The following is a 27,468-nucleotide window of genomic DNA, read 5'->3' as shown; positions in this document are numbered from 1 at the left end:
CCGTCCGCACGGTGATGGAAAAGTGCGCAACGTGGGGTTGCATCATTTTCAGGAGCCGCAAGCAGATGTTGCGTCATTTCTCCAGCCACGATGCAGGTGGTGCAACGATTTCAGGCAGAAGCAGCAACTGCAGGCCAACCCAGCAAAGCACAGGCAAAGTGGCAGTACTCTTCCTTCAGCTCTTCAACTCTTCTTCTTGGCAGACTTTCCTCTTGAATTCAGAAATAATCTGAAAATATGGGGTTTTGTGTCCACTACTTATATCCCTTTCTGCCTTTGAAGTAGGTAAATTTCAGTGGAAAGTCTCTGTTGTTCACATGATCCTGCCTTTCCTAGGCCTGTCCCCAGACAAGCACCAGGGGGTTGGAGACTGCATTGTGTGAGGGAAGGCACAGTCCTTTCATATATAAGTGACCACTCTATCTCCACTCTAACCCAGATAGAGGCCACACCCCAGCTCTCTTTGTGTCACTGTCTAGTGGAGACTCACAAACTGCCCAACTGTCAGTGTGATCCAGACAGGGAGTACACAAGCAGGCAAGTCACGTATGGTTTAAGCAAGAAAATGCCCACTTTCTAAAAGTGTCATTTTGAAACAGACAATTTAAAAAACAACTTTACCAAAAGATGTATTTTTAACTTGTGAGTTCAGGGACCTTAAACTCCAAATCTATATCTGCTCCCAAAGGGAAACTGCACCTAAAAATCATTTAAAGGCAGCCCCCATGTTAACCTGTGAGAGAGATAGACCTTGCAACAGTGAAAAGCAAATTTGGCAGTATTTCACTGTTAGAGCATGCAAAACACATCAGTAAATGTCCCAAATTTAACATACACTGCACCCTATCCCTGGGGCTACCCAAGGCCTAACTTAGGGGGGCCTTGCATGTATAAAAAGGGAAAGTTTGAGCCATGTTTTGCAGGGCCACTCATGTGGGTTGCACAACCAATGCCAGTAGCATGTGATTTTCAGGCCTTGGGCACTTCTAGTGCACTTAACAAGTAATTCAAATATACCAATTATGAAAAATTCAATTACACATATAGGCGGTCATTCTGACCGCGGCGGTCGGCGGTCGCCGCCCGCCAAGCGGTTCCCGACGAAATACCGCACCGCGGTCAAAAGACCGTGGCGGTCATTCCGGCTTTCCCGCTGGGCCGGCGGGCGACCGCCAGAAGACCGCCGGCCGTCCCAGCGGGACAGCCCCTTCAACAATGAAGCCGGCTCGGAATGGAGCCGGCGGAGTTGAAGGGGTGCGACGGGTGCAGTGGCAGACAGTGAAAATCTTTGTGGGGCCCTGTTAGGGGGCCCCTGCACTGCCCATGCCAGTGGCATGGGCAGTGCAGGGGCCCCCAGGGGCCCCACGGCACCCGTTCCCGCTATCCTGGTTCCAGAATGACCCCCATAGTTTACATGGGAAGCACTTGCACTTTAGCCCTGGTCAACAGTGGTAAAGTGACCAGAGTACCAAAACCATCAAAAACAAAGTCCAGCAGACAGTCAAAACATAGAAAGCAGAGGCAAAAAAAAGATAGGAGAGACTATGCCAAGAATGCCAGGTCTAATAGTATCCATAAATGTATCGTACAAGTACAGCACAATAAATATCAAAAGAATAGATTGCGAGGACATTTTAAAATAACATACAGCGGACAGGTACTATACAAATATAAAACTACTATAACCCTTAATCCGTGTGCATGGAACATCGGCATGTACTGCAGCTAACAATAAGGCTTCAACGTGAGCAATTACCTCATTGTCAGCCAGCTGAACAAGAGCCTTAAAAGCTACCCTGCAATTATTAATCTCATGTCTCTTAAAAAGTGGTATCAATAAAAGCCTAGAGTATATAGAAAAAAATTAACAGACAAACATAAAGTGCAGCATTGTTTGCCCAGACCTCCCATCACACGGGCAAGGTATATAATCAAGACCGGTGTTATAACCCAGGGGGAAGGTTAACAAATAATTCATCATCCCTGCTTCAAAGCGGAACAGCAGGCTTCACTTGTTGCATCCCATCAGTCTTTTCATTTACCTTGCTCTCTGACTCGACATAAAGGAGTCGATGTATGTGGTCACTCTATGCTATTCCCTCTCTTAGGTCAGCCTCTCTGCGTCCATCAGATTATATAGTACCTGGTATAATTGTTTTTGGTGACATTAAAGGCATCTTTAGGGTGCTTAAAAACATCATAAAATCCAGGCCTGTGCAAACTTGATGCCACATAAGATAATCAGGGAACCTTCATATCATTATCATGACTTGTAAGACATGACTTGTGCCTTTATTCTTCCAGACTGCAAGCCATAAAAAGGGTGGACAAGGGGTGATATAATCCTCCATAAAAGGAAGGTCCAATTCTCTATGGCAGATCACTCTAGTGGAGGCAATGGGAGAAGCCACAACCCTCCTACAAAACCTATTCTTCTCAAGATGAATTGCTGCACATTTCTCAAGAACCCACACCACTGCTCCATACGTCACAGATGATGAGCATTGCATGTTATATATTTCTAAAAGAGGCACAAGAGCACCTCCCTCCCTGGGTTGAGGTAAACTGAACAGAGAGGAAGTTGCCTTCACATTCTTCGACCTACTATGTGCAATATGCGGTGGCCAGCTACCTGTGTTTGCAGATAACACCCCTAAATTAGGGAAAGTGCTTTTCAAAGTGTTAGAATCAACCATCATAGTAGTTAGTAACCATTTCTTAAAGCCACAGGCCATAATATTAGACTTGTTAAAATTAGTTACTAAGCCTAGATCTCCCATGAAATCGACAAACCCATTACCTAGAAGGTGGAGTGCTCTGGGGGTACAAGCCATTAAAACAGCATCATCTGCATGTAGCAACAAATGCAATGGGGAACCAATAGTAGTGGGAAGGTCAGGGGTTATAATTTTTTTTAAAAGGATAAAGATTATTTAAATATAAAATAAATAAAAGGGTGGAAAGAACACATCCTTGCCTCACACCATGGTGCACCTCTATATCATTTTTGACCTCACCAGGACTTTCATATCCATATGCAGGTAGGCCAGAAATGGACCAATATTTCGTCCAGACCACAGATTAAAAGATCTGACCACAGCTTAAAATAATTTACACAATCCAATGCTGAGGTCAAATCCATAAAAGCCATAAACAAAGGGGAGTGTTTGGCAATTGTGTACTTCCCAATCACCAAAGACAAGTTTACGCACTGGTCTGTGGTCCCAACATGATTCCTGAAACCATACTGGCAGGGGTACAAGAAAGGCTTTACTTGAGTCCATTCCCTTATCCTATTGAACAAAACTCTACCTAAAATCTTGACTGTTGTATCAATCAGGGAGATGGGCCTATAACAGCTTGGCTGCAAACGATCCCCTTTTTAAACATGGGAATTATTTTAGAAGTAGACCAGGAGCTTGGTAGGGGGTTCTGAGTTAAACTATTAAAAATATTTCTCAACAGGGGGCCCAAAACTTAGGGATTTACTTCATCAAACCAATTGGAACACCATTGGTCTGGGGGCCTTACCCACTAAACTCTGGACAGGTGCCTCATGGACCTCGCCCAGGGTTACTGTGGGCCCACTCAAATTCAGTACACTCTTAAACCAACTAGAGGTTTGAGGAGCAGCAAAATAAATTGTGGAATGAGATTCGCATGCCCCACTAGAAACATGACAGCGTCCGAAGACGCAATTTGACTTAAACACTTCTTGTTGCTCATAACTGCCCAAAAAAGCTTACTGTCCTTTTATGATATGAGTGTCACTCATTTTCTCCACACATTATTGGTAATTCTTTACGAACATAAGTGTCGACAAACAGCCAGTAAACAAGAAGTGAACACGAAGTGTAGAGGGGTATGGCAGGACTTATATCATAAGCCCTGAAGAAGTCCTTCAACAAGGACGAAACGCGTTGGCTGTTTTATTTTTACATTCAAGGACACTTTAATAAAGAGAAATTACTCTTGTCACAATATGGACTAAGTGGATTTAATCACTTTGCTTTTTGTAGTGCACATTCAAAATGTTCTAGGCCTGCAAAGTACTTTGCATTGTTGTCAATTAAGGTAATCAGACAATAGCTATTGGGGAGCAACCTGTCCCCTGGTTTAAAGATGGGGGAGATTATGGACACCTTCCAGGACTGCAGTATCGTTCCTGTCAGATCTATTTCCAGGTAGAGGGGTTCGAGAATCTTTTCCCAGAAGGGTCTATTGTGCTTGAAGTCTGCGGGCGGGAGGCCATTTGGTCCTGGGGCGCCTTCTCTCCGGCCTTTGGCTAACTGATTACGTATAGTGACTGAGTCAGTGAGTAATGTGTGCGTAATCTTTAGTGAGGGCCTGTGTAGAGGAAGACTTCCTGGCGAGGTCATGCTTTGTGTGACCATGCTAACTGATATTGGTCCATTGAAATGGACTCCAAGATATTTGTCCCAGAAGGCTTCTGGTGTATGCAATGTAATGGCACCCTGGTATGGGCATGTGAGGTTGCACATTGTACGCCAGAAGCATGTGCTTTTATTACTCCTTGCATCCGAGTGTAGCCTGGCCCACAAGTCTTCATTGCAGCTCCTATTGATTGCTTATTTTAGCTTCTTCAGTACCTGTTTGTGGTGCCTTGAGATTGTCAGAACGTCTGGATTACCCGGCCTGCCACGGAGTCGTCTTATACTGGAGTTGATTTTTCTCTTTGAATCTCGAGGTGCTGTCCTGTGGTCTTGTACCAGGTGAGTTACAGCTGCAGGAGGTGGCAGTCGCCTGTTGGTGAATGGTATCGCAAACATTCCGCTAAGCCTGGTTGTGAGTTGTTCCTATTTCTGCACTTCGCTGTCATTATTTGTTTCTAGTTCGAGTGCGAGATCCAAGGCTGCTTTGATGAGGTGATCAATGTTTGATTGCCCACATTTGATACGTTTACAATTTGAGGTGAAAGTGGTGATGTGTGCAATATTCGTTTTCTCCATTTTGGTTATCCCCAGGATGATGGATAGTTCCTGTGGGCAGTGATCTCTCTTGCACCTGTTGCCTAGCTGAAAAGAGGCTACTTGCTTGAATAGTGGAAGAGAAACGAACGTGTAGTCAATTGTGGTGAATGCTGTTGTTGAAAAATATGATGCTGCCGGAGTAAATCCTCAGTAAATCTGCCATTCAGGGCTCTTAGCTGTAACAGTTCTAAGCCATTAAGGCAGAGTCCTGCTGATCTTTGTCGGACAGCCATGTTTGTTGGCCCCTTGTATGGGGAGGTCCCAAGTGCTTGAAAGGGCAGTTGTGGTTCTGTTGAGGATCCTAGTAGGTGCAAATTGAAGTCACCTGAGACGATGATGTCGGCCATGTCGGCTATAATGCCGCTGCTTATGTAGTTCTTGAGTAGAGCCACTAAATTATTGGCATCACTGAGTTTGAGTTTGGGGTGAAGTTAGGTATTTCACGAGAACTATCTCTGATGAGGGCGCACTCATCGTGTCGGCAATTTACACAATATTGATGGAGGAGCAGATGGAATGCAAAGGGGTGACTCTAGCCGATAGTGCTAAGGAGACGTAAGTGATCAGGCCACCTTGCGGATGTCCATACTTCGCCTTCCTAGTTGCTGGGGTAATGAAACACACATAGCCCTGCAAGTGGAATGGTTCATTCAGCCAGGTTTCCTGCATTAATATAATGTCAAAGGTGCTGATGTATTGGATGAAGTCGGAGTCCTGAGCTTTGGAGAGGAGGCCGTTAACGTTCCATGAGCACATATGGAGGGTCTCCTTTGACAATGTAGAACCCATCTTTTTGTCTGAGGTTTGTCACCCTTGCCTTTTGCAGTTGTTGATTGTTTTTGAAAACCACCTCAAATCATTATTGTTTGAGAGGAGGTTGGCTGAGGTGACAGAATTTTGGGGCCGAGATTCCCCCCTAGCAGTCATGGAGGAACTTGAGATCGCTGGAGAGCAGCCCCGAGTGCTCCTGAGTACGGAGGGTGTTTCCCAGCACTGGGGGCCTGATTCTAAGGCAGGATCCAGTGATAGCAGAGGAGTTGAGTAGCCAACCTTACAGTACGTGGTAATACTGATACCCCAGTGTTCGAAGGTTGTGCTTTCTCCTAGGATTGTTTGGGCGATTAGGCTTGTCTTCCATGTGACTTTAGTGGATTCATGATCAGTGGTGTTAGTTGGGTGGAGAAATTCAACTGCTAGAAGATAAGTTGAGTTGAGGCCGCTTGTGTAGGGAATATGTGAAAGTAGCTGAAGAATGTTTCCCCTGTTCAGAATGTCACCAGATCCTTTGGATTTATAATAAGGATGAAAAATTAGTGAGTTGGTGGTTGCAGAATCTGGTCGAGTCTTGAATTTCTGCGATGGATGCAGAAGGTTCCCTGGGGGGCAGTCTCCTCCCTGATTTTAGCAATTGTGAGACCTGCTGGTTGTAGAGTTTCCCGCTTGTGCGTGATATGTGGGGCTAGGAGATGTAATAGTTGCTCCCAGGGCCTGTGGAGAAGGGGCCGTTAGCTGGGGCAGAGAGGGGTTGTTGGAAGTTAGTGCAGATTGTCAGTGGCTTCCGGAAGGTGCAGTTTGGAGTTTCACAGTGATGCCCGCCTCTTCAACAGACTAGGGGTGGTCACTTTTGGCAGCGTTCTTCTGCTTGGTGGCCAAATTCAAATATGGGACCACAGAGATTGTTGTTGGGGCAGGTGAACCAGGAGACATAGCTTTGTTGGAGGCCCAGATGTCAGGTATTGTTAGTTTGGGGTCTGCATCTGGGATCGCTCCGTTCCCTGTGATTCGCTTCTTGCGGCCTTTCTTCTGCTGAGTATGTCTCTGCTTGGTGTTGAGTTTCACCATGGCGTTGCCATCCCCCGGACTGCCAGTTGAGAGTATGTCGTTTGAAGGTGCCGGTACGGTTACTGTTGGGGTCAGATTGCAAGAGTTTGTGTTTGCTGGAGTCTCCTGGATGGGGCCATTTGCTCTGTCATCGCCTTTTGTTCCAAGGCCGATGGTTGTGGTCTTGAGTGGATCCAAGTGAGACTTTCCCAGGACTTGTGTGGAAAGGCCAGGAGAGGGATGCAAGTGTGGGTACTGGTTGGAGGCTCCCGTCTTTAGAGATGCACAAAAGTTGGTTAGCATCAAAGGTAATCTGACTAGTTTGTCTATTATGGGGTCAAATGAGCAGCTTATGGGAAGGCTTATGGAGTTTTCTTGTGGATGCATGAAAAGGGATTTGAGGTCGCCTAATTTCTCATCAGTGCCTGCTACGAATACTGCCTAGGTGTTGAGTAGGGTTACCTGAACATCCATTTTGTCTGATTGATAGTGGAGTGCTTCAACTGGGAGCTGCATGGTGTTGAGCAGGGAAGCCCAGGTGATATCCATATGCAGATTGAGACAGTTTGAGGCAGGGTCCTGTCCAGTTGTTGATGTGGCACTAGTGTCCATGCTTGCTCTGATCCTTGCACTGTCATTAGGAGACGGTTGGCTAATAAGTGAAATGGCCACGTTGTTTCTTGCTTTGTCATCTGGAGTTTGCTGGCTAGGCTCTGAGGTGAGTCTAGTTGCAGAAGGAGAGACTTGAGAATATGCAACAAGCATATCTTCCCACTCTTGTGTGTTTAGGTAGGATGGAGTTTCTGCGTCCGCTTCTGTTTTCATCTTTACTGGAGGAGATGAAGGGGGGGCACAGGAGGGCCATCATTTGATGCATTTTCCAGGCGGGCATCGTCGGGCGCCATCAGAGGTGAGGCCAGAGCATCTGTGGGCAGCTGTCCCACCTCATTGACAAAATCGGGCTGCGCCGCTTTCAGTCCACCGAGCACTAGGTGAATTTGGTGGGCTGCACTTTGTTGGGGGGAAGTCCACCATGACCTCGCTGGAGTCCATCTGGGCTCCTCATGCACCTCTGCTCTGGCGAATTTGGCAGATTGCTCCACAGGTGTCGGGATTGTACTAGCTGCAGGAGGTTGAGCAGGGATTGGGCTTGAGGAATCCCCTGTAGTGGCGGAGTTGTTTCTTGATGGGAGGCTTTCTGCTGTGTGTGTGAAGATCGACGGGATTAGTGGAGACTGCAACCCCTGTGTGTCGTTGCTATTGGAGACGAGGACAGGTCTACCGTTTTAAAAAAAAGAGAACTTGGTGTAGATTTTCGGTTGGGAGTTGGTGGTGTAGCGCTTTTTGATTTTTCCAGACTGTTTCTCTGTTCCAGACTGTGCCCAGCAGGAGGCCTGGAGATGGATTGCTCTTCTGGTCCTCCTTGGAGTTGCTCTGACTCAATCTCAATAAGGAGTGTGGCATTCTGTGCCTCATGTAGGCAGTCCTGAACTTGAGGTCTCCTCTTCCTTTTTCCCATAGCAATTTTGTTGGGGGGTTTATTTCTTGTTTTGCCTGACCGCATGGTCATGTGGTTTCTTTCCAACACTTCCTTCCCTTTTTGCCTCCTATGGCGCCCGTAGTTTCCTGTTAGTGGGGTGATTGTGGTGGTGGAAGTGGTGGCGTGGGGGAGTTGACAGTCGGCTGTTATTCTGTCACTTGTGAGAGCATCGGGCTCTGCTGAAGTAGAGTCAGATGGAGTTTGAAGAATATGGAGATCTCGATGCTGGTGCTGCTGATGATGTTGACTGGCAAGTAGGGCTCACCAGCCATCCACAAGCTGCACCCACCCTAGGAGGACAGCTTCCATGGATGCTGGGGCACACCCTTTACAGTGACTGGGTACAGTCACTGCACTTGCCTGTCGCCTGCACACAGAGGGGCCCAACCAGCCTCCTCCCTCTGCCTGCTTGTTGGCGCTGCCAGGGGCCTGTCCGGGGCGGCGATGCTCGGGAGATCAGGAAGGCCAGGTGCTCAGGAACCGAGGGCTCGGGGGTGCCATCGGCGGCGAGGCAGGATCCCAGAGCAGGGGCGAGGGGAGGGCCCCAACCGCAGGGTGGTGACAGGTGGGGCGGGGGAGCAGGCAAGGGGGGAAGGACCGATAGCGGCAGAACAGCATGCCAGGCAGTGGATGCAGGAGAGTGGGACCTCCACCTACCGGTCACGTTCGCCATGCAACCACAAGCCTCAAACATCTCCTGTGTCCACAGCGTCCACAGTGTCCGGCCCGGCCCAATCAAGCAGCCTGACCCTGTCACTGGCCGCGACCCCAACCCATGCACTTCTCCTGCCCCCGTCCCCGCACTCCACACTGCACCGCACATCGCAGCGTCATCCTCTCCACCCTTACCACCTCCTCTCTTCCTAGCGCCTCGTGCCACCTCACGCATGCACCCCCTCAAACTCTCTCAGTGCCCTTGCCTTACTTCCTCTCCGCACCCTGTCTGCCCTATCCACGGCACCACCGGCAGGGCACAGACACGGATGCGGGCGGGTTGGCCAGCAGTGCTCCTCTTGAGATGCTCAACGGCTCAGCGGCTTGGCAGCGGCTCTCAATGCTGCTTCCAGGTCAGTGCTCACACTTCCGGATCGCCGACACCAGAGAACTGACTGCTAAGCCTTTCAATAAACTTGCTGCCACCTACTCCCAGGCTTTAAAACAATAGGTAATGCCAGAAGCGATGAGGAGTATGCACGGTTTCTTCATTAGCTTTGAAGCGCATTACCAGTCGATATGGTCAGAAGTGATGCCATTTCTGATTGGCGGACGAGCGGGATGTTTCCCTGGTGCTGGACGCTCTTTTTCTTTCTTTCGCCTGATGGATTTATTTATAACACTGATGTTTTAATAGAACGAGGCTGCGATTTTGACTACTGTCCGAGGAGGAAAGGAAACTCCCTACCCCCAGATTATGAAACAAGGATTCATAATCTGATAGGACTCATAAAATATCCCACCTGTTTTTTGTTGTTTTTTTTGGCAATACTTTTGGAGGAATATGTGGATACAAATGTCATTGATCTCTTGTGAATTGACTCTTGGTAAAGATTTTTGAAGAATTGGTTGAGTATAATCTCTTTGCGAAAACATTATGATTTGTTCAACCATTCCTGTCTCTAATACGTGAGGATAAAAGACTATTCTTTTGATCTGAATTAATTGGGAAAAAGGTAAGTGCTGTTTAAGAGTTTCAGGATGAAAGCTGGTGTACTGGAGGAGGTTATTTCTGTTTGTTGTTTTTCTTTAAACATTTGCATTAATGTTCTAGTTCTGCAAGTGTACAGGCACTTTCAGCCAGTGTTCGTCAGCACAGAGTTCTATTGTGGCACGATTTTTATGCATGAAACACTTTGCTCATTTGACCTTTCTTGTCCGCGAGATAAATTCATAATTTTAAGTCGTGACTCTTTTTTTCCTTTATGGTAAAATAAAATTCCTTACTTTTTAAGTGTTATATGAATATTCCCCTGATGAACGATGTGTTGCCTAAAATGCATTGGGAGTCTCAACGTAATAACTGCTTTTAAATCAGCACAGCGTGAAATAATTTTATAAAGTATGAATATGACTGAAATAATACAATAAATCTCGCATGAAATTTCCCATTTGAGAGCTTATATTGATTGAATCGTTTTTAACCCACTATTTTCAGTATGGCGTGGGACTGTAATTGACATCAATTATAGCATTTCTTGCAGTTAATTCTAATCCGAAATCAGAGGGTCAACTAAGCCAGCACGTTGGAATGCTATTTATTGTCTAAAACCACAGTCTTAAAATCAGGAGTGCTCTCGTAATTTAGTATTCAGTCACTCTCTGTATAATCATTTTTCTTTATGCCTGTTTCACTTTTACACTTCTTGACATCCATGTTGCTAGATCATCCTAAAACCTAACCTTGCAGATGTCTGAAGTTCTTCTCTTTGTCTCTTTTGGTCTAGTATCTGCTTCATAAATGTTTCCTATTTGGATGGGTTCCCTTGTCATCCCATGGCCTCTGGAAAAGTTTTCTACATATGATACAATATGGCTTGGCTACTATTTACACAGCTTTTCCTCCACGGGTTACTTTCCGTCTGGTGTTCCTAGGTTTGGATACCTCTGGTGCTGTGGTCTGGATTGGGTGCTGGTTTGTGCTGCAGACAAACGTTTGCATCCTTGTTCAGATACCATGCCTTTGACTGGAGACTTGTAGTTCTATATACCATAATGAAGTGATGGCACAATGATTTTGATTTTGTTTGCTTCTTCTGTTGAGACTGGTAGAGATAAAGGAATTTGCATTGTATACTTGCCTCATTTTCTCAGATTTCCTACCTGCTAAAACTAGGAACAACACCATTTTCTTACAATGATGAATACAAAAGTGATTTAATAATAGAGAGACTATGCATATGAATTGTCAATTCTCTTAAGAAACAAAAGTGAAGAAAAACTGCACAGTGGTAAGTCAAACAGTATTCTTAAGAGATAACCGTGACTATAGATCATGTGCAAATATCCTCCTTCATTTACTGCCACCATAACATGTTTAATTTCATAAACCTAAATTCACACAAAAGGGCAAGTTTCACACACCACAAAGATGATTTTTTTTTAAATAAAGAATTGATCTATACGTTTATATGCCATAGCTCAATCATAGTGAAATAAATATAGATGAAAAGTAAAGTCTGCAAGATGGATATCCACAGTTAAATGCTACAGGAAAAAAATCACACATAAAAAGGCATGGTAATAGGCACATATCAGGTCAGCCAAACCATCAGGTCAGCATTTTCGTTTGAAATGGGCTTTCTAGTTGGCAGTGGTTTGCACCCTGTCCAAGTAGGGACCCTCATTCTAATCAGGGTAAGGGAGCCACACAGCTAAGATAGCCCCTGCTCAACCCCTTGGAAGCTTGGCAAGAACAGTCAGGCTCTGAGGCAATGTGTAAAGTATTTATACATCCACACAGTAACACTGTGAAAACACCACAAAATAGCTAATATATCTGAGTAAAACAAGACTATAACAACAAAAATCCGACATACACAAGTAAAGATATGAATTTTCAAAGATTAAGGCCCTCATTACGAGTTTGGCAGTCAGAGGACCACTGCGATGGAGATGGTGGTCGCACGCTGCAGATCTGGTGGCACAGACCGCCACATTACGAGTACTGGGATGGCACCTGCAAAACACAGTCAAGTTTCCATCCGGACCGCCATTGTGGACGGACCACTGTTTCCAGAGGAAGGCCTCTTCAGGCTGGCGGTCAGACAGTTTCCACCCACTGTATTAGTAGGTTGCACACTGCCAGTACTTCCGGGGCAGTCTAACCACTGCGAAACCCATGGTGAAAATGAACAACATAAAAGGAACCACCCACCTTCTGGAACACAGGCACCATGGCATGCAAATTCCAAGTCTTTCCACTACTTCTGCTGGCCATTGACATCCAGGACCAGTGACACCGACATAGACACAAGCTGTAAGTACCCCATCCTAACACACACTGGAGGTAAGGACATTAGTACACACACAGAAATGCACACTCACCATACATACATGCGCAAGGAAAGCCAGGACAAGCTATGTAGCATCGACACCAACAGTGCCATTGTAGATAAATATCATTGGAAATATAAAAAATGTCATGATAATAACTGTTTACAAAATGCCACAAGGGCCAGTGCATCATTTTCCAAATTTCCCGGGCACACTGGGCCTGTGAGGACTGAACAACTTGAATCCTGACTGCAATGTGCAGACCTCCACAGGGCAGGGCAATCAATGGGGCATGCAGGCACCTCAGGAATTGGGAGGCGGGTGTGTGTGATCAGGGTTTGTATGGGGGTCCTCTTTTTATTAGGCTTCTACCCCTTACTGTCCTGCTTTCGGGGGGACGCCTTGGCCTTGCCCTTCTTTCCTGCCTTCTTAGGTGGGATGGCAGAGGAGGCCACCACATTCGAGGGCCCAGATGGAGTGCTACCACAGCTGGAGGTATGAGGGGCAGGTGTGCCTGTTGTGGCAGCACTGCAGACTGCTGACTGCGGGGCATGGCTCAGCCCAGAGGAGGACAGGAAAGTGGAAGGCAGGGGTCTGGGAAGGGTATCAGGGCATTTGGGGGGAACAGGGACTGGACCAGGATCCAGGAACAGGGAAACCTCATGTAGTAATCCTTTTTTAGGGGCAGCGGGTAGGTCATGGGTTAGGTGTTAGGGAGTGGAGGGAGAGGGAATGGTTGACAGGTATGTACGTGGATGTGGTTTGGGTGCTGGTGCGTGGGTGTATGATATGTGTGTGCAGGGAGTGTGTTGGGTGGATGAGTGTGGGTGTAAAGGTGTACTGGGAGGAGGAGTGGATGAGTCACAGGGAGATGGCAGGGGGATGTGTGAGTGAATATTGGGGTGGTGTGTGCAGGTAGGGTGGATTTGCAGCATGTAGTTATGTTGACTTGCGGTTTGTGCGGATATAGTGTATGGAGTGCATGTATGGGGGTCTGCTGTTGTGGTGACAGTGGCAGTGACGCCACATGTGGCTGGACCTTGGACTGATGATTGGTGTCTGCATGTGTGAGTGGCGATGATACTGTGAGGGAGGAGCAGTGGGGGAGTCAGGGTCGGTAGAGGATGTTGTTGTGTGTGCATCTGAATGGTGGGTGTGTGCATGGCGGCATTTGTGGTGCATGTGATAGTCCTTGCGCTTTGGATGGGAAATAGGAGAGGGATGTGGAAGTGGGAACAGGTAGTTGGAGGCGGGATCGAAGAGGAAGGAACACTGGCTACCATCAATGATGAGGCCAGAGCAGTGGAGGACATGGCGTGCTGCAGCAGCGCTACCACACACTGAGCGTCGAGTCATTCTGGGTTAGGGAGGGGGCAGGGCGAGAGCTGCCTCGTGCCGAATGTGTCGGCCGGAGAGCTTTGTTGGGGATTTCCCGAGCTGCAGGAGTGGTGAGTTGGCTTGGGGATGTCAGACTGCCTCCCCAGGGGCACTGTGAAGACGATCAACCCTGGAGCTGAGGCGCTCACGGAGGGCCATTGCACAGGCCCCCCTCTGGGGAGAAGTAGGCAGGGGCAGAGCCAGCACAAGCAGAAGCTGTCTCAGTCCCGGTCGTCCCAAGGTTCCTTTAGAAGGCTGCAGGAAGGTGAGGAGGGGTAATGGAGTGTTGGAAGGGCCTGGAAAGTCTTCAGTGGCCCAACTAGGAAGGCCCTCGCTGTGGAATACGTGGACTGGGGCTCAACCTCAAGGTAGGAAGGTTTTGAACTCGGTCTGTTTGGAGGTTGATGATCCTTCCCCTGACTCAGTATGTTTAATTTAAAACGGAGAACTTGGGAGCCTGGGGGAGGAAGTTAGTACCACTGGGGGTGGGGGCCTGTCTTTCAAAAAACAGTCTGGATGGCCAGGTGGCAAAAAAGAAAATAATATCAGTGTTGCCCCTAGAATTACTCCCTCCGTGAGATCCATTTTAAACTTAAGTCTGGGGTGGATGCTTCTTATTTAGATTCTATCCCAGGAAAGGTTTTCCAAGGCACTAAGGAGATGCAGGAACAATCGGATACGAGGTGTCGTGACTCAGGGGGCTTCTTTCAAGAAGTTGAGACCCCACGATGCTCTGGTGTGCAGTCAGTCCAGAGTGGGGGGGCCCTCTCCTCAGACTTCTGGCAGCAAGGACCCTCTCGTTGAAGTAACACAGAGCCCTTTGAAGGGTAGTCTCCCAAGTCAGGTTCCGGTTGATCAGTCGGGTCCCCCTCGACAGGCTTCTGGCAAAGAACCTTCAGTAGAAGCTATGATACTTTCTCTCTCGAAGAATATCAGGAATGGGTTTGCAACCAAACAAAAACAGGCAGAGATTAGAGAGGTCTGTGAGGCCTTGGAAAAAAAACTTGGATCTTCTGTCATTAAGAACACATTGAAGTGAACAAAGTTGACATTCAGGACTTGAAAGTTTCTGAGCAGGACCTCCAGAATAAATTGGAGCAATTAGAAATTAATTCAAGGAGGAATAACTTGAGGGTACTGCATGTTGCTGAAGTGGCAGAAGAAGCTGACTTGAAATCTTTTTTGGTATTACTTTTGAAGTCAGCACTCTCATTAGAGGAGAGCGAAGAGGACATTGCGTGGGACATTCAAAGGATTCATAGAGACCCCTTCAGGAAAAATCCAAGCGTTAGCAAACCTCGGAAAATTTGGATTAACTTCTTAACATATGGTTTGAAGGAGAAAATTCTGTTAAAAGCACTTAAGTTGAGATCTTTAAAAACACAGGATTTTTCATTTGAAATTAAATCAGATTAATCCTGAATTACCATCAATAGGCAGTGGGAGTTGGGACAACGGCTCGAGGAGTTTAGATTATTGGGAGCCTCTGCACAATTTAAATTTCCCGCTAATCTAAAGGTTATGTTTAACAACAAAATGTATAATGTGAGAGATGGGAAAACTGCGGATGAGTTGTTGGCTGTACTTAAGTCGGGGGCAGGACGATGGGGAAATAACGTCCCTGGCCCTAACAAGGGAATTACGTGTGCTTTAATTGTGGACACACCTCAGTCCACTTGTTTAAGGGGGTCCTCCATGGGAGGGGCGGGGGGCGGGAGGTGGGGGGGCACAGGGTGGGGAGCATGTGGGAAAAAATGTAGAAAAAGGTTTCCTCATTCACTTCAATTAAAGTGGCATAAAGGGGATAATGGTGGGTGAGAGTAGTAAAAGCAGGGACCCCTCTTTTGTTCAGTTACTTTCTTGGAATGTGAATGGATTAAGAACAAAGGGTAGGAGAGACAAAATTTTACAATATTTAAAAGACTCCCCGGCTAAAATTCTAATACTACAAGAGACTAATCTAACTAGAGAGGAGGAGGTTGACCTCTTTAAAAAGCTAGCATGGGTACACTTATTCGCCTGCACGGAACATAACTTTAATACCAGGGGGATTGCCATTTTAGTTAAGCATGGGATTAAGGCAGGATTGTTAGAGGTACGATCTGACCCAGTGGGTAGGTGGATTTTAGTTAAACTACAAATTTTTGACAGAACATTTACTGTGACAGGGTTTTATGGTCCAAATTGTGACGATATTGGCCCACTTGGAAAATATTTTTCACAGTTAGTCGACTTCCCTGATCCGGTCCTAATTGCTGGGGATTTTAATGTAGTGCTAGATAATAATCTGGATAGGTCAGAGAAGTGTAGGTCATTAGGGACTCCAAAATTCAAATGTTTGTATTAGATTTAAAGGTGGCTGGATGGTCCGTTGGTAGCAGATGGACGTTTGACAGCACGTTGCTGCAAGACTTGGAGGCCCTTGATCAGTTGCGGATAGAGGTGGGGGTCTTTTTAAAAAATCAATTTAGGTACGGCCTCGCTGGCAGTGGTATGGGACACTTTTAAAGCAGTCATGAGAGGTAACGCTATGAATATAGCTAGTTATAAGAATAGGCAGTATAAGGATACTATTTTACAGTTGGAACATGAAATGCTTAAAGTGAGGCAGCAACTGTTGGGGGAAACTAAGCAGGAGGAGGCTGAGGTTTTGGACTTTAAGTTAAAGGAGTTAAGGCTTCAGTTGGAGGAGGTGTTACAAGTCAGAGTCACTAAAAGAGTAGAGGCTAGTAAACTAGCACACTTTGAGTATGGGGAGAGTGCAGGTGAGCTATTAGCTTGGAAATGTAAGCGAGATTTAGTAAGGAATTATATTAAGGAAGTAGAGTTAAATCAAGCAGGCACGAGATCTTCAAATAGGTAGGATATGGAGGTAGCTTTCCTTTCTTTCTTTTCTGAACTGTATAAAGAAGAAGCTGGGATAAGAGAGGAGGATATTGGTACTTGGTTGGCAGATGACATACTCCCAACCATATTACAAGAAGAAAAATTGCTTTGAACAGCCCGAGCGGCGGAAATCAGGAAGGTGCTATTGGGTTGTAAAGATGGTAAGGCACCTGGGCCTGATGGCATTTCTATGGAGTTTTATAAACGGATGGCGGAGTCAATAATTCCAGTTTTGGTAGACTTGTTTTCTGGGATCTTTGAAAACAGGGCCCCTATTCCTAGTTCTTGGAATGAGGCTACAATTGCTTAAACTCGGTAAGAGTCCAGTTAAGTGTGAATCGTATAGGCCCATCTCTCTGCTTAACTGTGATCAGAAGATATTCGCTAAGATTCTTGCCGCTAGACTCAGCAGAGTGATGGGTCGATTAATTCACCCTGACCAAAAAGGTTTTTATCAAGGGTAGGTTTCTCTATGAATTAACCTACAGTTTGGTGGGGGCAATTGATATGGCTACATCATTTAGAACTCCCCTGGCTGTGGTTACTTTGGATGCAATAAAGGTCTTTGATAGGGTGAACTGGAGATACTTAATATTTATTCTGAGATCGGCTGGTTTATGGAGAAACTTTTGTGGAGTTATAGATTTAATATACAGAGATCCCCGTGCCAGAGTTTTAGTAAACGGTAATCTCACCGAGCCCTTGAAGATCACGAAGGGTACTAGGCAGGGTTGTCCTCTTTCTCCATTATTGTTTGATTTGTATATAGAGCCTCTAGCCAGAAAAATAAGAGGAAACTCAGGTATTGCTCCTTTTGAGTGTAATGGGTGGGTGAAAAAGGTGGCTCTAAATGCAGACAACCTTTTAATTTACATGGCTGGTCTGGTTTCTGCCCTGCCTAGGCTTCTGTCATTAGCTGAAGATTTTAGTAGAGTTTCAGGATTTTGGGTAAACACAGAGAAGACAGAGGTCATGGCTTGGAATCATTGGTCGGTGGGACAGATACAATTGAAGAGAGTAATCAGATATTTGGGGATTCTATATACTCAGGACATTCAACAGCTTGCACTAACAAATGTCAAATTAGTGATAGAGGGAGGGTGCAGATCCCTTCAGAGATGGATGTATCTGCCCCTGACACTGACAGGGAGGGTTAACTTGGTGAAGACGATGATTCTGCCAAAACGTAACTTTCTGTTCAGCTCTATACCTTTGTTAATGCATAAGCAGTATTTGTTAAAGCTTCAACAGGCATGTTTGGGCATCAAAGGGATCTAGGATATCATGGAAAAAACTGAGGAGGAAGATGGGAAAAGGGGGGCTAGCGCTCCTGGATTTAGAACTATTATGCCTGGGCCTTTCAATTGAATTGAGTAAAAATGTTGTTTTCTGTTCCCGATGCCTCAGCGATCAGTGTAATGTTTAAAGCTATGCTGAGCTCAGTTAGGGGAGCCGTTAAGGGATTTCTTTTCAAGTTTGGAGACCCAAAATTTAAAAAAGAAATACAACTTAAAATCCTCCGTGATCTAGCAACAAGTTGGTACTATTTGAGGCTGGCAGCAGGAGTTAGTTACTACAGTCCACTTGCTCTAATTTGAGACTCTCCTGGTACCCCTGAATGTTTTAGGGACGTTCTGGCATTACCACTGAAGAAGGCAGGGATAACGTCCTGGGGGATCTGTTTAGTGATGGAATAGTAATCTCTCTGGAAGATCTTGAGGTGAAGTTGGGGTGCACCTTTTCCATATTGAAGTACGCTCAAGTAAAAGGCTGGTTACGAGAATCACAAGTGGTATGCGACCTGCCGGCTTTTTGGAAGAACTGGTGTTATCTGAGACCCCCAATTTTAAGCGGGTTTCAAGGTGATATTGGGAGATATTAGAAGGTTTGGATGGGGAATTTATACTGCCCACCTCCCTATGGAGGAAGAGTATGCCACAGGGGGAAGTCGTGCAGTGATGGGTATCCTCGTTGTCAACTTTGTTTAGGATTGGGAGGAGGTGCCAGGCTCAACTATGGGGCTGATATAGGAGTTTCGGTGAAGTGTATGAGGACAAAAAAAAAAAATGACGAGGCCAGAGCCTGAAAGGATCTCTGAAGGGCAGACAGGGCACTGTAAATGCTTTCCAGGAACGCATTGGACTGTTGCATCTGGTATGCAAGTCCCTGGATGGCATTCACAATGTTTGTCTGCCCAACAGAGATGGAGATGGACCTCAGGAGGTCAATAGCCTCCTCATTGAGGGCAGCAGGGCTGACTGGGCCAGGGGCAGAGATGCCTGATGCAAAGTAAATGCCCACCCTCCTGGGTGAGCGGGCATGGGCAATTTGGTGGGGAGCTACATGGAGGGCGGTGCTGGTAAGGGGGGTGCAGACAACAATGGTGCAGGCATAGGGCCTGAAGGTTCCACCACCACCAGGGAGTCACCATCGGAGGAAGAATCAGATAATGGTGTAGATGTTCCTGTCTCCCCCGTGGTCCTCCACTCGCCCTCCGTCCCACTGGTCCCTTCGGCTACGCTGGTATCAGCCTTCTGGGTTCCGTGGGATGCAGCTTCCCCACTCGCTGGTCGCCCTTCTCCTTCGCCAGATGATGTTGTTGCACACAAAGACAGAGGAAGAGAGGGAGGGAGCGTGGGACAGTAAGAGACAGGGTGGAAGAAAGAGAAACAGGGATCAAGTGGTCAATGCCAGCACAACAGCCACACATGCCACTACAGCATACAATGTTATTACATGCCATGCCTTCACTCGCACATGCTACTGCAATAACAGCCCAGGCGTGCCACCTCAGTCATGCACATGAGTTTCACTCATGCTGACACACAATGTATCCTGTACAGGATAAAAGCTAAACCCTCAGCACATGCCTGACCCACCCCATTGGCTCATGGCTCTATACAAAACACGGGGCGTAAGGGGGGTCAGGGTCCAACGGGTACCCTTCCCTCATTGGAGGACGTCCCCAGCTGGGTCTTACCGGTCTTCCTCGCCCAGCGTCCAGGTCCTCCCACCGTTTCCTGAAGTGGGTGCTCCACCGGGCATGGACCCACAGGGTCAGCACTTGCTTGGCAATGGCACACCGGATCCCCTTCTTCTGATGGGCGCTCCCCTGCTTGGATAACACAGAGAAAAGGAGACATTCATGTAGCGTGGCATCTTAGGTACTGCATTGGACACAAAACATCCCCTGAACATATGCACATTTCAACCTTCCAGTTGTCCTCACAGCCCTCAGCCAAGTTCTTCCACAAGTCACTCATCCTCGTCCCGAGGCCCCATTCACATTTGTACCACTCACAGAGAGTACAATCATAGTGCACTCACCTGCTGCCCTGGTGCCCCATACAACTGGGCATACAGGGGTAGGCCACCCTCCACAAGCTTCTCAAGTTCTTCCTGTGAGAAGGCTGGTGCCCTGTCCCCTGCAGGAAATGGCATCTTGGCTACCAGTGACATAACACAGCAGCACACGCATTGGCGGTCTTTTCAGCATGAGTGCCAGGAGTCAAGTGAACATGACCACGTGAAATGGTCGGTCAGGGCCGCCGCAGACATCACCGTCACCGCCGGCGGGGATCGCCATTGACTCATGTCTCCCATAGGCAACCATGTTAACAAATGAAGCTTGCATGGCAGTTGTGACTGCATACTGCCATGACGTCTTATGCTGGCGGGATTCGCTCACTTCCATCTGCCCTGTGCATGCAGGACAGGCAGCTGCCATTTTACTTCTACAATGTCTACAGAGTGGGTGTATGAGGTGCGTCATGGATGTTTAATAGTGACCTGTGCACTTCTCCACTGAGTTTACACAGTCCTTTAAGCACATAATGATTGCCACTCCCTCCTATTCCCAGGTACGGTGGAAGAATGATGGTGAGAAATGCTCCTGTCTACAGATCCCTGGTCGATCTTGCACCCTTGAAGAGAGGCACGTCATCCAGTGCTATCGGCTCAACCGTCAGACCATCATGGAGCTTGTGAGGCTGTTGGAGCCGGATCTGTGGCCTGGTATTCGCCATCCCAATGCCATCATACCCACAGTACAGGTGTTGGCAGTCTTTCACTTCCTTGCCTCAGGGTCCTTCAAAATAACAGTGGGCTGCGGAATTCCCCAGCCCATGTTCAGTAACGTCTTGAAGAATGTCCTATGTGCCCTACAGAAACATATTGGCAGCTATATCAGGTTTCACTAATGTGACAACCTGCCCACTGTGAAAGCAGCCTTTTACTCTGTAGCACATGTGCCACATGTGGTCGGGGCTATTGATGGGACCCACATTGCCCTGGTGCCACCTAGGAGGAGTGAACAGGTGTTTAGGAACCGTAAAAACTTCTACTCAACCAATGTTCAGGTGGTATGTCTTGCAGACCTCTACATCACTCAAGTGGCTGCCCGGTGCCTAGGGTCAGTGCATGATGCCTACATACTGCGGAACAGCAGCATCCCACACCTGATGGCACCACTGCAAAGGGATCGTGCCTGGCTCATCGGTATGTATCGTGTCGTATGTGTGCCTCTGTATTCTGCACACCCTACACCACCTTCCAGACTTACCTAAAGGTTTCAAAATGCCTATTACCTCTGTGCACACAGGTGACGCTGGTTATCCCAACCTGCCATGGCTACTGACACCTCTCATGCATCAGACTACAGCAGCAGAAAGCAGTTCCAATGAGGCCCATGGTAAGACCTGACAGGTAATCGAATGTACCTTTGGAGTGCTGAAAGTCAGATTCAGGTGCCTGCACCTTACGGGAGGGGCCCTACTGTACAGAACAGCAAAAGTGTGCCAGATCATTGTAGCGTGCTGCATGTTACACAGTATGGCTCTCAGACATCATGTCCCATTAATGGATGCTGAGGAGGGTGCAGCTCTGCCAGTGGCTGATGAAGGGGACATAGGGAGTGATGAGAGAAAGGATGACGTGGTTGCAGCTGATTCCAGAGCAGAGCTGATACAACAATACTTCCACTGACATACAGGTATGTGCCAAAGCCATGCTATGTAACCAGTACCAATGTCTGTCATGTGCAGTACTGCTACCAGGGTTGTGTGTTCAATGTGGGTATAGAGTGAACTCATTACCTTAGATGTGGTGCTGTTAACTGTATTACAGAACTTGTAAATGAATGCTCCCCTTTCTGGCACTGTCACATAAATTGGTAGGTCAATGGTCTTCCTGTTACATATGTGATGGCTGTATATTTTGTACTCATGGTAGATAAAGATGTAGACAGAAACTGTGCTCAAAGGTGTTTATTTTTAAAATACAAGTGCAAGGGTTGATGAGTGGGGTTATGGTGAGTGGGATCATCAGAGTACCTAGCCCACCTGTGGGGAGTCATCGTCCTGTATGATGGCCATGAGAAAAAGGTGTTATGACAGTGGACAGTCAACAGGGTGTCGCTGTGACACACAAGGGGGTATGTTCTGAAGTGGCTCACTTCCTGGCGGTGGTCTTGGTCTTGACATCAGTGGAGGCTGGATGTTTGGTTGGACATCCTTGCTTGCGTGGGGGCTCCTCAGCTACAGGGGAACGGGTGATGGTGTCCTGTGGCAGGGCCTCCATTCCACTTGTTGTGGCTGACATGAAGGGCTCAGATGTGATCTGGCTACTGGTAGGGGTCTGCTGTTGGGAGGTGGACTGACGCAGGATAGAGGTAAGTTCCGTCAGTACCCCTAATATGGAGGCCATGGTGGCATTGTGGTTCGCCCTCTGTAGCCTCTGGGTCTCCTGCAGGACATGGTGTCCTGGGTTTGGTGGTATGCACCCAGGACTTGGATGAGGGCCTCCTGGCCAGTCTGATGTTGTTGCTGCCCCCTTTCTTAGACCACAGATCCTCTCCCACTAGCTTTGGCCCCCTGTGCATGTGCCCCTGGCACAGTGTGCCCACTCCCAGTAGCACCAAGACCTTAATTGTCTTGGGCGGGTGCCCTTGACTCAGGCCCCTGTACTGTGAGGCACGCCTCTAATTGAGGAGTCCCTGAGGCACAGGTTTGGGGAGTAGGGGCTAGCTGTGGTGTTGTAGCCACACAGGAGGGTGAGTCCGGGGTGTCTAGTTTGGGGCTGCTGGAGGTGGACTGGGCAGTCACTTCAGATTGGCCAGGCAATTCGTCATCCTTTACACATCCACTGGGGCCTTTATCCTAGGGAGGGCTGTCTTACCCTGGCATCCTCTGTTGGATGGCAGTAGCAGGGTTAGCTGTGGATGGAAAGGGTGAGAGTTAGTACATGGAAATGTTGTTGTAGTGTCATGGTGTGACGCTTGCGGTGGGTGGAATCATTAACCAGGTATGGCAATTACATTTGCAGCAATGCTGACACTGCATTTGGGCCATGCTTGTCATATCAATTGTAGTTGTGGGTTTGCTGTTTGACATTGCTGTAATTGGCATGGGTAGTGAGGTGGTGTTGGCTAGCCGTCTGGGTGGGCTTTGGGATGAATGTCCATGCAGGTGCACCATTGTGAGGTGTGAGTGTGACTCGGATCCGGCATGCCTAGTGATGGATTGTGGGAGTGGTAGTTGAGAAGATAGTGAAGATTTAGTGTGCATTGTGCGGGGTGGGTGTGTTGATGGTGGGAGAGGGGTGGTGTGGCATGCAGAGTAGGAAGGAAGGGTGATATTCGGGGTGCATTCTTGTGGTTTGTGATATGGGGAGTTGTAGGTACTTGGGAGGCATGCAGGACTGGAGTGGTTAGTGCACAGGGGGGTGTAGGTTCCTTACCAGGATCATTCCCCCCAATGATTCCTGTCAGGCCCTCAAGATGCATGATGTCAAGACCTTCTCCTCTCAGGTTGTCAAGGGGAGGGGGTGGGGGTGTCCACCGCTATTCTCATTGAGGGTGATGTTGTGTCTGGATGCCATGGATTGGAGCTTCCTCCTGAGGTCGTTCCACCTCTTTCTGATGTCCTCCCTTGTGAATGGCTGTCTGCTGACTGCATTCACCCTGTCGACGATCCTTTGCTATAGCTCGGTTTTCCAAGCCATTGATGTTTGCTGGACTTGGGCTCCCATCAGTTGTGGCTTTACTCTGACGATCTCATCCACCATATCCCGCAACTCATTGATGGAGAAGCGTGGGAGCTTGTGGCGTGACAGGTTGTGGGGGTGCGTACACCGTGTGTATGAAGAGGTCAATGTGCACTGGTTCGTGGGTCACGTATCCCTGGGTCGTGGTAGTATTCGCAACGGTTTGAGGGGGTAAGAGTGGGTGTGTTTTATGGTGCAGTGAACAGGTGTGTGTAGTGTGTGTCTGTGTTTCAGGCGTGGGGTATTCGAACTGTCCAATCTGGTGTTGCCTTTTATTGGCTGTGATATTCTAGCCCACCGCCGTGCGCGCCACCAACGGTTTCCCACTGTGCATGTTCCGCTGTGCTGTAATCTGACTCATATTATGGTGGCAAGTATGGTGTTGGCAAGGCGGGCCCGGCCGGCCCGGCGGGCGGACAGTCACTCTTTCGCCATCAGTGGCACTGGCGGTGTTGGATTTCTGGCTGTGTTTTGTCGGCTTGGTGTTTGTAAATCGTAATATGGCAGTCAAGGTGCTCCCGGGATGATGTCGGGATTTTCCATGGCGGTCATGTCCAAAGACTACCAATCTCGTTGTGAGGGCCTAAGTCTTATTAAAGCACTTAGACAATACCTCCAACTGGGGCTATCACGGCATCTTGACGGAGTCCATCCCAACAGTTCAACGCCACTCGTAAAGAAGTGTGGGATGGTCAATGAGTCGCATTGATCCCAAATAAAGTTTCTTGGAAAATTATGAGGAAAGTTGCAGAAAGTTGGGGAGGTGAGGCATCCCTGAAGCCAGTGCAGCGTCGGTTCCTTACTGCTACCAGGGAGGTGAGGCATCAGTTCCTTACTGCTAGGCAGGGGAGGTGAGACCTTGGCTCCTTACAGTTGCAGGAGAGGTGATGCAGCATTGGTGGTGAGGCGTTGCTTCCTCACGACAAGGCGGGCCGATGAATCCAGCAGGTCAAGATGTGAGGTGTCAACTTCGCAGTGTTGTGATCACACCATGGGGCGACAGGTGCTGGAGGCAGAGTTGGAGTTGGTTGTCACAGACGTCAGTGACTCGGCACTCGGTTTCACACTGTGGCAGAACTTCAGAGGTGTTGCTGCGACGTCATCCCAGAAGTGAAGGTCACAGTTGTTGCAATCAGCAAGGAACTCGGCTCTGGTGCAGGCAGCGGCGCAAAGTCAGAAAGTCGTGCTGATCCTAAAGTCCTTCTGGATGTCAATGCACTTGTTTCTTCCTTGTTACATCAGAACTAACTCCCAAGGACCCAGGAACTGGATTTGGCACCATGTGGCAAGTCAAGACTCTCAGCAAGAGTGCACAGGCCATGGCAGATAAAGTCTTTGATGCTCCTGAGACTTCTTAACAGGAGACAAGCTTAGTCCAAGACCTTGGAGAACCATTAGAAGCAGGATGTAGAAAGCCAAGTCCAGAACAGAAGCAGCAAGCAGTAGGCCAGCACAACAAAGCAACAGGCAGAGTGGCAGTCCCTCCTACAGCATCCAGCTCTACTTCCTGGCAAAATGTCCTCAGTCTAGACAGACTCTAACTATGTGGTGTCATAGGTCCAGTACTTATACCCATTTCTGTCCTTGAAGTAGGCACACTTCAAAGAGAAGTCTTTGTAGTGCACAAGACCCTGCCTTTTCCTGCCCTGGCCCTAGACACACTCTAGGGAGTTGTAGACTATTTTGCGTGAGGATAGGCACAGCTCTAGTCAGATACAAGTATAAGCTCCTCCCACCAATCTAGTTCAGGAAACCCATCAGCCTGGTGATGGGCCATCAAGATATGCAGGGCACACCTCAGCTCACTTTGTGTGACTGTTTAGAATGAACAAACACAATCAGAATGCACAAACAGCCTAACTGTCATCCTGACCCATATGTGTATTCATCAGACATTGAGAGGCACAGAATGGTTAAGCAAAAAATTCCCACTTTCTAAAAGTGGCATTTTCAAACTCATAGTTACAAGAGAACATTACTAAAAGACATATTTTAGAACCCAAACTCCGCATCTCTATCTGCTCCCAATGGGAAATTACACTTAAAAGATATTTCAATGCAATCCCCATGTTACCCTATGGGAGAGATAGGCCTTGCAGTAGTGGAAACCAAATTTAGCAGTATGTCGCTATCAGGACATGTGAAGCACACCAGTATATGTCCTACATTTTAAATACACTGCACCCTGCCAATGGAGCTGCATTGGGCCTACTTTAAGGGGTGACTTGCATATAGTAAAAGGGAAGGTTTGGGCCTGGCCAGTGGGTGCACTTGCCAGGTCAAAAAGTCAGTTTAAAACTGCACATACAGACACTGCAGTGGCCAGCCTGAGACAAGATAGCAAGCATATGTACGTTAGCACAATTTAGCAGTGTAAAGTGCCCAGAGCCTTAAAGCCAACAGAAAAAAGTCAGAAAATATAGGAGGAAGAAGGCAAGAGGTTTGGGGATAATCCTGCAAACATGGGACAGGCCCAACTATTTTTCTCTGCATTATTAAAACATTAAAATTTTAAGAAACAGAAATCGGACTTTCTCCATCTCTCATACCCATTCCCAGCCCCTAAGCCTCAATTTTTACAAAAAAGGCTTTCCTGTTGGTGGTAAGCCTTGATTTGTTGTCTTTTAATTTTACTATTAATTTGACAGATCATGCATGTTGTATTTGAATTGATTGTTTCCTTTGTGTTCGCCAGGATTATTTTGATTTTGTATTATTTTCTTTTTATGTTTTCGTTTTACTTTCCACATTGATGGTGATGATTTGATATAGTGGATTTAAATTTTTGGTAAATTATAAGCTTTCCATGAGCACCATCCACTCTGGTGCTCCAACAGACCCCTGCCCTCACCACGTCTTCAATAAGGCCAGCCAAATCATCGCTCCCCAGCTCCGGACTATCATCAACAGCTCCTTCGAGACCGCCATTTCTCCGGAAAGCTGGAAACACGCTGACGACAACGCCTTGCTCAAAAAACCCAAAGCCAACCCCAAAGACCTCAAAACCTACCGACCTATGTCCCTACTCCCCTTCCTAGCAAAGTTCATAGATAGTCAACAACCAACTCTTCTGCTTCCTCGAGGGCAAAAGCCTACTCAACGTCTCCCAGTCTGGATTCCGCAAAAAAACACAGCACCGAGACCGCCCTCATCACCTTCACCGACGACATCAGGACCAGGCTTGACAAAGGTGAAACCGTTTCCTTCATCCTTCTCGACCTTCCCACAGCATTCAACACCGTATGCCACCAAACCCTTCACACACACATCTTCGATGCCGGAATTCACCACAAAGCCCTGGACTGACTCACCTCCTACCTCTCTGAAAGAACACAAAGCGTTTGCCTATCCCCGTTCTGGTCACAGGCCCTCAAGATCATGTGCAGAGTCCCCCAGGGATCCTCTCTCAGCCCCACCCTCTTCAATATCTACATGGCTCCGCTTGCCAGCATCATCCGACCCTACGGCCTCAACATCATTTCCTACGCTGACGACACCCAGCTCATCCTCTCCCTCACGAGGAACCCCGCAACTGCCAAGAACAACCTCCACACCGGACTTCTTGACATCGCTAACTAGATGACAGTAAGCCAGCCACCTCAAGCTGAACTCAGAAAAAAGCAAAATCATCATCTTCGGACCCAACAAGTCAGCTTGGGACGGCTCCTGGTGGCCGGCCACCCTGGGGCCGACCCTGACACTCATCACCCATGCATGCAATCTCGGCTTCATACTAGACTCTTCCCTCTCCAAGACCCTGCAAGACAATGCCCTATCATCCTCATGCTTCAACACCCTTTGTATGCTCCGCAAGACCTTCAG

Source organism: Pleurodeles waltl, chromosome 4_1, assembly GCF_031143425.1.
Source record: "Pleurodeles waltl isolate 20211129_DDA chromosome 4_1, aPleWal1.hap1.20221129, whole genome shotgun sequence".
In the NCBI taxonomy this organism is placed as follows: Eukaryota; Metazoa; Chordata; class Amphibia; order Caudata; family Salamandridae; genus Pleurodeles; species Pleurodeles waltl.
This window is presented reverse-complemented; position numbering follows the sequence as displayed.